The sequence below is a fragment of the Hibiscus syriacus genome, unplaced genomic scaffold, assembly GCF_006381635.1.
Source record: "Hibiscus syriacus cultivar Baekdansim isolate YM2019G1 unplaced genomic scaffold, ASM638163v2 tig00112206_pilon, whole genome shotgun sequence".
In the NCBI taxonomy this organism is placed as follows: Eukaryota; Viridiplantae; Streptophyta; class Magnoliopsida; order Malvales; family Malvaceae; genus Hibiscus; species Hibiscus syriacus.
In genome coordinates, this window is record NW_024063267.1 from 59,158 (window position 1) to 69,798 (window position 10,641).

General features: G+C 33.1%; 1 pseudogene; it reads right to left on the bottom strand.

The window, feature by feature from the left end:
* Positions 1 to 1,060: 1,060 nt before the first annotated feature.
* Positions 1,061 to 7,169, bottom strand: LOC120175395 (annotated as a pseudogene).
* Positions 7,170 to 10,641: the final 3,472 nt, after the last annotated feature.

Below are 10,641 nucleotides of genomic sequence, written 5' to 3' on the forward strand. Positions count from 1 at the left end.
AAATCATTACTTGTTAAACTCATTGCTCGTAAGCACGATATTCATTGTTGGCCTCGTTACTCGTTAAATCCATCAAAACTTTTATCTTATTTTCTTAATCATATATAAAATTTAATAATATATATATTTATATAAATATAAATTAATAAATTTAATCGAAAAAATATGAAAGGAGCGTATAAAACAATTTCAAAGTATAAACTTCATGGTAACAATTCACAAATAGTTTAAAATAATAAATAAGGTTTGATTTTTTATAATAAAAAATATTAATTAATAATTTAATATTTTTTATTGTTTATTAGAAAATTAATAGATTGATACCTTATCATCTTTTTAATTATTTATTTAAATTAGTTATATTTTAACGAAATATTTTTTTAAAATAACTATAAAGAATTATATAAAAAAATTAAATAATTACTCGTAAACTTATTGAGTTGAGTTCGAACTTTACATGATATGCTCATAAAAGTTTTTAAACCAAAAGTGTTTTTCTTTATGAAAAAAAGGTAAATTCTACTATTCTATCGTTTACAAAAATAAAATTTTAAGTTTGTTCAATTATAATATTAATTTCAATTTCGATTATATAATTAGTTAAATTTTAGGGTTAAATACTCAAATAATCCCTTAACTATAAGATGATGTTTTGTTAAATCCTTTAACTATTAAAACTTACAAATTAGTTCACCGACTATAAGATGTTGCTTTGTTGAATCCTACGACTATTAAAGTTACAATATAATTACTCGACTATGCATATGTTCCAAACTCATCATTTTTCGTTAAAAATTGATGATCTTTTAAGCTATAAATTAACATATTGATTGATAGATAATAGTCGTTTAAGATTTTGCGATCAAATTTTATTATATTACAGTCAACATGTTAATGTTAACTCAAATTATCGTCAAAATTTTAATAAAAAATGATGAGTTTAGAATATATGAATAGCCGAGTGACATTTTGTAACCTTTAATAGTCGAAAGATTCAACAAAAACAACGTTATATAGTCAGATGATTATTTTGTAACTATTAATAATCAAAATATTCAACAAAATAATATCCTAACGTCTATATAATTTACACTAAATTTTAACAGCACATGACGTAAACAAAACAACATTAATTTTAACAGCACATAACATAAAATAATGTACTCAAGAGGCGTTGTCCTAGACTATAATTTTACTAGACATACATACATCATTTTTCACACGCTTCTGTCTAAACCCCATGCACCTCGCTGCTGTTTTCACTCGAATCTAAAGGAGCATTCCCTATCGTCAAGCTCAAGACGAAGGCGATCGCCTGTGCCATAAAAGCCGGAAAGAATCGGTTTAGTTTCACAAGACCGGATCGGAAACTGTAAAAAAAGATGGTTGCTTTTATCCCAAGTAAGAAGTTCATACTATTGTGATAGAAATGCAGAAGATACTAAAGCCAGGGAAATGAAATGGTGCCTCTTCAGATAGGAATAATGCTGCATAACAGAACAAGTCGGTGTTTATTTGGCCTTCAACAGTTAAAAAAAGAAAGTAATTTATTAGAAAACACCAAACTTCACAAACCTGTGAGAGGACTAAAGATCAGTGGAGCAATGATGTTGGCCAATGAACTCACTCCTGAGATGCATCCTTGAGCCTTCCCCTGCTCCGTGGCACCAACTTGTTTCGAAACAATGCTGCGTAACTGTATAATTCGTAATTAGTCGAAGTCTTTCTGGTAATAGAGCAAAGCTCACCATGAGATGGCATCAAAAGAAACAACTTACAGATGGTAGTACAAAGACCATGACCGCAACGAACGCAGTACTTGCATATGGAACCTGCAGGAAAACACCGAATCGTTTGAAGGAAAGAGTTAGTTTATAAATACGGGTAAGCGGTTATCACGGAATCGTGACAGTATGAAAGAAACATGAGGAAATTACCCAAGGTGACCAGGCCAAGCCGTGAAGAATGGCCTGCAAAAATAAAAGCAGGTAAAAAAATTCATCGGTAACTTGTCTTCCAAGCATGGGTACAATGTGATCAGCATAAGTTGAGAAATACAACTCACATGTATAACTGAAGCCAAGAGTCCTATTGAAAGCAACATTCCATCTCCTATGCGAGATACCAACAAGGGCATGATAAACAGCTGCAGGAATATGATTCAGAAACATATAGGGAATAACCATGTTTCACCGTTTCTAGATTGACGAACGAATCGGAATAGGTACGAGAAATGTATCGACGGTGTTTTCATACCTGCGAAACGGTCCCTATAATTCCAAAAATTGCACTCAAATCAGCAAACTGGTTCTTGTTAAAGTGGAAACGAGCCTTCAAAAAGTACTGCAGGGTTTGAACTATAATAAGAGACTATAAAACTATGGTAAAAGTGATCATTATTTTCACATTTGGAAATGAAAAAAAGCATACCAATGTCGAAGTTGGCAACACACCCTCTGCAAGATTATAGAAGAAAGCAACAGCTGCTGCTCGGGTAAATGATGGACTGAAATTACAACTTCATCAGCCATATCGATAAACCAAATATATGTATGTATGTATAGCATAGCAATACCTGCTCTTGAGAAAACAAATAATGTCCCGAGGGATGGGATTTTCTTGAACACAGGCTTCTTCCTAGACAAGCATCGATGCCTTCGCCTTCTTTCAAGATCGGTTGTGTCATACTCATACTGTCATCTCCATCGGTATACTTTCCTCGAGGAATACTCTCATGTAGATTACCGCGACCATCGATACAACCGTAGCGACCAGAAATGCGGAGCCAGGGGAGAGCAAACGAGCCGCAAAGCTTGCACATACAAATGCAGCAGAGGAAGTACCTGTGAGGATCCCAAATGCAGATGTCCTTTGGCTATCTGGTATAGTGTCCGCCTGCAATTGCAAAGTAAACACCACAACAACTTGAGCTTTATATAAACAAAATATGAAGCTTGTGATTTAGGGATGGGTACCAGATAAGCAAGGGCAAGGCACTGGGTGCCGTTTTCAGTGATCATGGCAGTGAGTGTCTTGAGCACGTAATACACATAAAAGTAACTGGTTGTTCTGCTGCATGCCAATACAGCTGCAACAAGACAATCCATGTATATAACTCAAAGTATCCGTATTCAACACAATTCTGATAATATATATATACACTTACCGAAGGGGATTATGGACAAAGTCAAGGGTAAAGTGAGGAGAGATTTGCGGCCATACTGATCGGAAAGATTCCCAATAAGTGGCAGCATCAGGGCCGCACCTACTCCCGTCACCTGCAGGCTTCCATCACATCACACTCGTCACAAGTCACAACACTGTTGTGACTTCAATTATTTTCCATGCTCTACATGTCATTTGCTTCGTACCAACACTACGTCTACATCCTTCTCGATAATTAATTTTAGGTAAATTAAGCGTTTAGTACTTAAACTATCATTTTTAATATGTTTTAGTATATAAACTTTTAATTTTTTTTAAATCATACCTAATAATTTTAGTTTTTATTTCATTTTAATATCTATTGTTAAAAACTTAACGCGTTTAGCACCTAACTATTAGTTTTGGTTCCTAAACATTTATTTTCTTCAAAACTTAACGTTAAATTTTGAACGGGTATTAAAATGAAACAAAAATTAAACTTTAAGTATGCTTTTAAAAAATTGAAAGTTTAAGTACTCAAACGAACCAAAACTAATAGTTTAGGAGCTAGATATGTAGTTTACCTTTAATTTTAAAACAATAAGAGTTGTTCTGTTGTATGACAACTAATTTAAGATGATTTTTACTTAAAATCTTATCATGTTAACCCTAAAAAATTATACAAAATTTTAACATTCTTAGTTGCAAAATAAAACATTAACATTGTGGTGATTTATACTCAAGTAACAATGAAGTTAGAATATCCTACGGTTACTGATGCTCGAACTTGAAACTTCTAAAAATAACAATCATCATTTTAACCACTAAGATCACTTTGTTCGTATATTAAAGATAAACTTTTAAATGACCCTTTTGTTTAAGCTGTCCCAAGTTGCTTGGATTTTCATAATAATACGAAGTTTTTGTCACGTTTAGCTAATGTGACACAACAAAGACACATGATGTCCAGTGACCAAAGAGGGACAAATGTTCGAATTGCGACCGTTTTAATTGAATATGTATTAAGGTTGCACGTTTCAATTTATCCCAAATAGCACCTTGCGTATTAGGGCATATGTTTGCTTACAATTGAAAGGTACCACCCCACCAAATATACCATTCATTTTAAATATTTAAAATATCAACATCATATCAATAAATTTTATCTTAGTGGAAATTGTCCCTTGACTATAGGGGAACTACTTTATTAAGTCACTCGATTATTAAAAGTTACAAAATAGTCCTTCGACTATGGAGTATTGTTTTGTTGAGTCCCTTGACTATTAAAAGTTACAAAATGGTCGTTTGACTATTCATTATGTTTCAGACTCGTCTTTTTTCATTAAAAAATTGAAAATTGTTTAAGCTTAATGTTAATATGATGATTAAGATATTATACTCTTTTGAGATTTTGGAATCAAATTTTATCATATCACAGTTAACCAATTAATATTCAACTCATAATATTGTCTATTTTTTAGTAGAAAAAGATAAGTTTGGAACATAATGAATAGTCGGGTGACCATTTTATAACTTTTAATAGTTGAGGGATTCAACAAAACAACACTCTATAGTTAAAGGACAATTTTATAACTTTTAATGGTCGATGGACTTAATAAAATAGTACTCTATAGTCGGGGACCATTTACATTCTTTACCCTTTATTTTATTAATTTAATCGTTAGATTAAGTCTAATGTGAAAAGGCTGAATATTTTAAAACGTGCATACCTGTTGCAGGGGTAGCTCGGATCAAACATGTTAAAAATAGAGACCATGTTAGTAAAGTTTAAGAGGGTTATTCTTTTTAGGGTCAATTACATCAATCATCATTAAATTTTACTTCTCTCCTATTTCACTCACTGTATTTTAAATTTGTTCAATTTCTTCATTGAATTTAACACAATTAGCATTTCTGGTCACTTAGTCGTTTTTTCACTAAACGGTGTTATAAATCAGTTGTTATATAGATGCAAAACGACGTCGTTTTAACGCCGCTAAATATTTAACGGCTGAGTTACCAAAAACACTAATTGTATTAAATTCATTGAGAAAATTAAACAAATAAACAAATTTAAAGTATAGTGAGTGAAATTGATAGTTAATTAATTTGAGCTTGTATTTAATGTTCAAATCGATAGTTAATTAATTGAATGGCCTAATTGATATGATATTAATATTTTTTATGATTCAATTAAACTTTTAGAAGCTTAGAGACTAATTAGAAGTTTAAATCATAGTTTGATCGTTTATGTAATTGACCCAAATAACAACTAAATATTTTTTTACCGTTGTTTACAATCACTTATTAACTAAAAATTAAATTCCGACTCAAATACAAAATAATTCTCGAAAATATATTGTTTTTTACGAATATGTGTCTAAACTAATTTTTGAATGATCACAGTGTATAATGTTACAGATGTTACCACTTTAAATGTTTAGGCTGTGAACAACATTAATTTCTTTCGTTAAGAGACAAGTGTCACAATCTAGTAATTTTAAAATTAATTTTTTAAAAAATATTAAAAATATTATTATAGTTATAAAATCCTAATTTCTCTTAAATTATAAAAAGTTCAAAATCCCTGCAATTCTCAAATACTAACCCTAACTTGTCATCGCCGCCGCAACCCTTTCTAGCCACGACACCGCAACCGACGTAGTTCCTGTCATCTTTCTAGTCATACGCCGCTATAATTTTCATCGATTGTCGTTAGAATCGCGTGGGATCGCGATTTTCATCCTAGGGTTTGTTTGTTGTAAAACATCGATTTGTCATCAATCGATCGTCAATCGATCACAATTTCATGGGGATTTCGATCGCAGGGTGATGTCAAGTATAGGGGTGTATTCGGTTCGGTTCGGTTTTTTACCAAAAATTGAACCGAACCGAAATAAACGGTTTTTCAATATTTAAACCGAAACCGAAATCGAATAGTTAAAAAACCGAAAAAACCGAAACCGGTTTTTTCGGTTCGGTTCGGGTTTTTTAACGGTTCGGGTTTTTCGGTTCGGTTCGGTTCGGTTTTTCGGTTTTTCAATGAAAAATCACTTGAAACTATAATTTTTTACAAAAATTGCCTATTCGGTTCATATGGAATAAATGGGTTCCATATGGAAAACCCGAACCGAACCGAATCAAAAAAATGAAGCCTTTAAACCGAACCGAAACCGAACCGTTTAAAACCAAACCGAACCGAACCGTTTTACTCGGTTCGTGTCGGTTTTTCGGTTTTCTCGGTTTCGTTGCTCACCCCTAGTCAAGTAGAGCTTTATCGACGACAAATGAATGTGACCGACATGGGTTTAGGGGTTGAAATTGATGTTTTCAAAATTTTTGGTTATTTCAAAACTTTTATGTGTTTTTAAATATAATTTTAGTCGAAGAAAATTAATATTGTTGATGGTCCAAATATCTAAAGGGATAATATTTAGTATCGAAATTATTTTAAAATGGTTTAAATACCTTCGTGAAGAATAGATTGGACATTTAATAGTACTTCATTATACTAAGTTAAAGACCACACTCAAGGAAAGTCTGAAAATGGTAAATAATTTTTTTTAAATATCTATTATTTTAGTTTTCATACACTTCAATTGCAAATTCATTTGTAATTATAGAAGTTAATTAAACAATTTATTATCAGTTTTGCTCTAAACAATTTGAAGTTTTTATTTGTGGAGGGGAAAGGAAAAAGTGAAACTTTCCCGGAAATTCCTTGCATAAACAGAAATGGAAGATGATAAATAAACGAAGGGTGAAGAAGAAACGTACGGCTTGCTGGAAACCGGTCAGGTAAATGGCGAAGGAGCATTCGTCGGTGCCGGGGCAGACGGCGAACATGGTCACATCTGTCATTACCGGACTCACTATGCAGATCGCGAACACCGACATGAAAACGGTGACGTATAGATGGCTTAATGCTTGTATCGTCTTCTCCATTTTCTTCTTCTCTCTCAGTTATTCTTTGAATAAATGAAAAAAAGAAAAAGAAAAAGAAAACTTCTATATATGAACGCTTGGATATGTGGAAGTGAGAATGGATATGGGGATTCTCCTTCATATAAGATAATGGACGAGTCTAATTTGCTTTCAGTCCCTGTAGCTTTTTTATTTTTTAATTTAGTCTCTCTTCGTTTATTTCCAGAAATATATGTTTTCTAGGTTCATATTCACACTAATTAAATTGCCTTAGTGGTTAAAAGAAATATTATTATTTTTAGAGATTTCGGGTTCAAGCACTAGTGACTGCAGCATGGGCAATTGAGTGTTCATTGTCAAATAATTGATAGTATTAAGAACAAATACTATTTTGTAACCATCTTAGCTTAATAAATCAAACAAGTAGGAATTAAATTCTTTGAATTAAAAGTAAGGAGAATAAATTTCAAAATCTCAGAAGTACAAGGACTGAAAACATATTTAAACCATTAAAAGTGAGTGGTAAGAGATTCATGACTTAGAAGTTAGGTTTTCTTTGTTTTTTCCCCCTGATTATTATCCTAAAAACAGAAATTGCACCAAGAAAAATATCAAACATAATATTTTTGTTTTAGTATTTGACTATTATTACTTGTACCGACATGCGACTCAAATTAAATTTTATTTTTTTAATTCAAATTAGTCATTCTGTTATTAAAAGGATCGGTTATATTCTTATATCAGTAAAAATCAAATAAAGTTGTTATTTATTATTTAATATATTTTAATTTTTAAAAGGTCCTTACGAGTTTATAAATGATTTTTTTTTAGAATTAAACTATGAATAATTGAATAAAACTAATAAAAGTGTTATGTTGCACTTACAATTCATTGTACGGTTATCATCATCCAAGGCAGCCGGAGGTGGCTTTCCACAGCCACTTCCATGTCAATTTTATCTTTTTTTCAGATGAATATAAATTTTGTATTTGTAACACCCCAATTTAAGAGTTAAAATTAAGAAATTATAAAGGGTAGATTTAATTTGGTATTTTGAAAGAAACTGTGGGTTAAATTACAAAATATTAAAGTTGACAGACCGTTTTATGAAGTGCAGGAAGTTTAGTGGCTAAACTCTTGTTTTAACCATTTTTAATTATGAGATGATATAAACCCTCAATTTCTCGTATATTTCTGAAAAAAATTTCAGTTTTTCCTCTCCCGTCAACCCTCTTTCAACTCCGATCTACTCACCATCCGATCTCCGATCGACGAGCCGAAACCATCATCGTGTTCGTTGTCGAGCAAGGAAAAAAACCCCTCAAAGCTTTTGTCGTTAATCGTCGCCGTTCGTCGTTAATTTCAGTCGGAAGTATCGTCGGTAATAACTCAATTTCAATTGGTTTTTCTTCGATTCACGACGATTCGAGCATCTATTTACGACACCTCCCGCACCATCGTGTTCCTTGCATCGTTTCGAGTCTGCCGGTGTCATCCTTGGTCTCCATCGACGGCGGAACGTGAGGAGGTGAAGCGGTCAAAGTTTCCGATTTGTTGAAATTGAGCTCTCCGCCGTTCGAAATTGTGAACCGAGCTTTGTAAGTATCTCGAAATCGCTCAAAATAATTTTTAAGAATTTTTCCGGGAATTTAACACTGTTCACGCGCCGCCACTGCGCGTGGGGACAGAAAAAGTGACCGGTTTGACTGGTCACAACCCGATCTGTTGACCCGACCCGACCCGTTGACCGTTGATCGGTATTGACCACTGTTGACCAAAACATTGACAGGCTTTGACCGGGCATTAAACGACATTTGACTTTGACCAAGTATACATATCCTGACATTTTTCGACGTTCTAAATCCGATTCCGCAGTCTGTTTTTCAAAAATCAAACCCGAAGACCTCGAAATTACCGGTCAAACCTGTTGACTTTGATTTTGACCGAAAATTCCAAATTTCTGAAAAGTTATATTTTATGCTTTCGACGTCCTAAATCCGAATCCGAAGTCTGTTTCGCCAAATTCAAACCCGATAAGCTATTTTTCACTGATTTATCACCCGATTCGATCCGTTTATCGCAATTAAGCTCAGTTTCTGATATAATTTATGTTGATATGTATCTGAGGAATTATTGGAAGTTGAATTGAAGATCAAATGTGTTCGAATGGAATTTTTATGGCCAATCAGTATTGCACGAAACTCGAGGTAATACTTTACTACCTCTTTATGCTTTATAGAACATGTTGGTATTGGTAAATGCATGAATGAAAATGTTTGGTCTCATATGTGTAATTAATGAAGATCTACACTAGATAACCCATTCTGATCTCCTGAACTCAGTCATCCGAAATATTTGTCTGAACAGAAAGTTCATTGTCCGTTACCATCTGAAATATCAGTAGGATATCTGCTCAGCATAAAAATCTGTAAATGTTCGGGAAATAATAAGGATATGTATGTTTATCTGTATCTGCACGTTCTTCAGTATCATCTGGTAGTTCTGTATTACTGAGCTTTTCGAAGCTCACTCTATTACTCACCTTTTCAGGTTAAAAAGAATTGTACCAGTGCATCTATCGACTTCAGTAAGGGAGTTCTTCCGGCGTTGTTGCAGAGTATGGTACATGTGATTAGGGGGCATGTAATTATATTTTGATTTATATACGAGTCTGGAAATCTGTTTTATTTTTAAATAGCGACAACTGATTTTATTAGTTTACATGTATTGATAAAAAAATTTAAATTTTCCGCTATTTTTACAGTGGGTCGCTCCGGTGGCCCAAATGTGACATCCTGGATCGGATCTGGTTACTCGCATCGGTATGGGGGTTACATTTAGTGGTATCAGAGCTTTGGCTTGAGTCAAAATTTTTCAAGATAGACCGGCCGGTCGAATGTCAAAATATGTCTGATCAGTACATTCCCCTAGACTGCAATCGTACTTCTCTGAGCCGGAACTCCAGGGCTGAGTCCCTATCTGTAGCGAGTAAACCAAAGTTTCTATCGGTTAAGGCTATACTTGTACAAAAAGGAATACCAGTAACATCTGTTTAAACGTTGTGAAGTACCTCACGATCCATGTGAGAGTTATTTATCTGAAAATTTCTGACTTGACTCCAAAAATGAAATTGAGATATGCCACTGCTCTATGAGTCTATTCTCGTGACAAAGACTGAATTGATTATTCAAGGAAATTTTCGTTCGGATTCTTTGATTGAAATGAGGAAAAGTTATGATAAGAATGTATGCTCAGCTGGTTAAGGATTAGTGGAGGATCTATACTTTTGTAAAAGCTACTTAAAGATATGAGAGAACTGATGAAAGTTTTATTTATGCAATTATGTGACATAAATGAATTTCTGGGACGAAATTCTTTTTAAGGATGAGAGAATTGTAACACCCCAATTTAAGGGCTAAAATTAATAAATTATAAAGTGGTGGATTTAATTTGGTATTTTGAAAGAAACTGTGGGTTAAATTGCAAAATTTTAAAGTTGGCAGTCCGTTTTATGAAGTGCTGGAAGTTCAGTGGCTAAACTCTTGGTTTAACTATTTTTAATTATAAGATGAT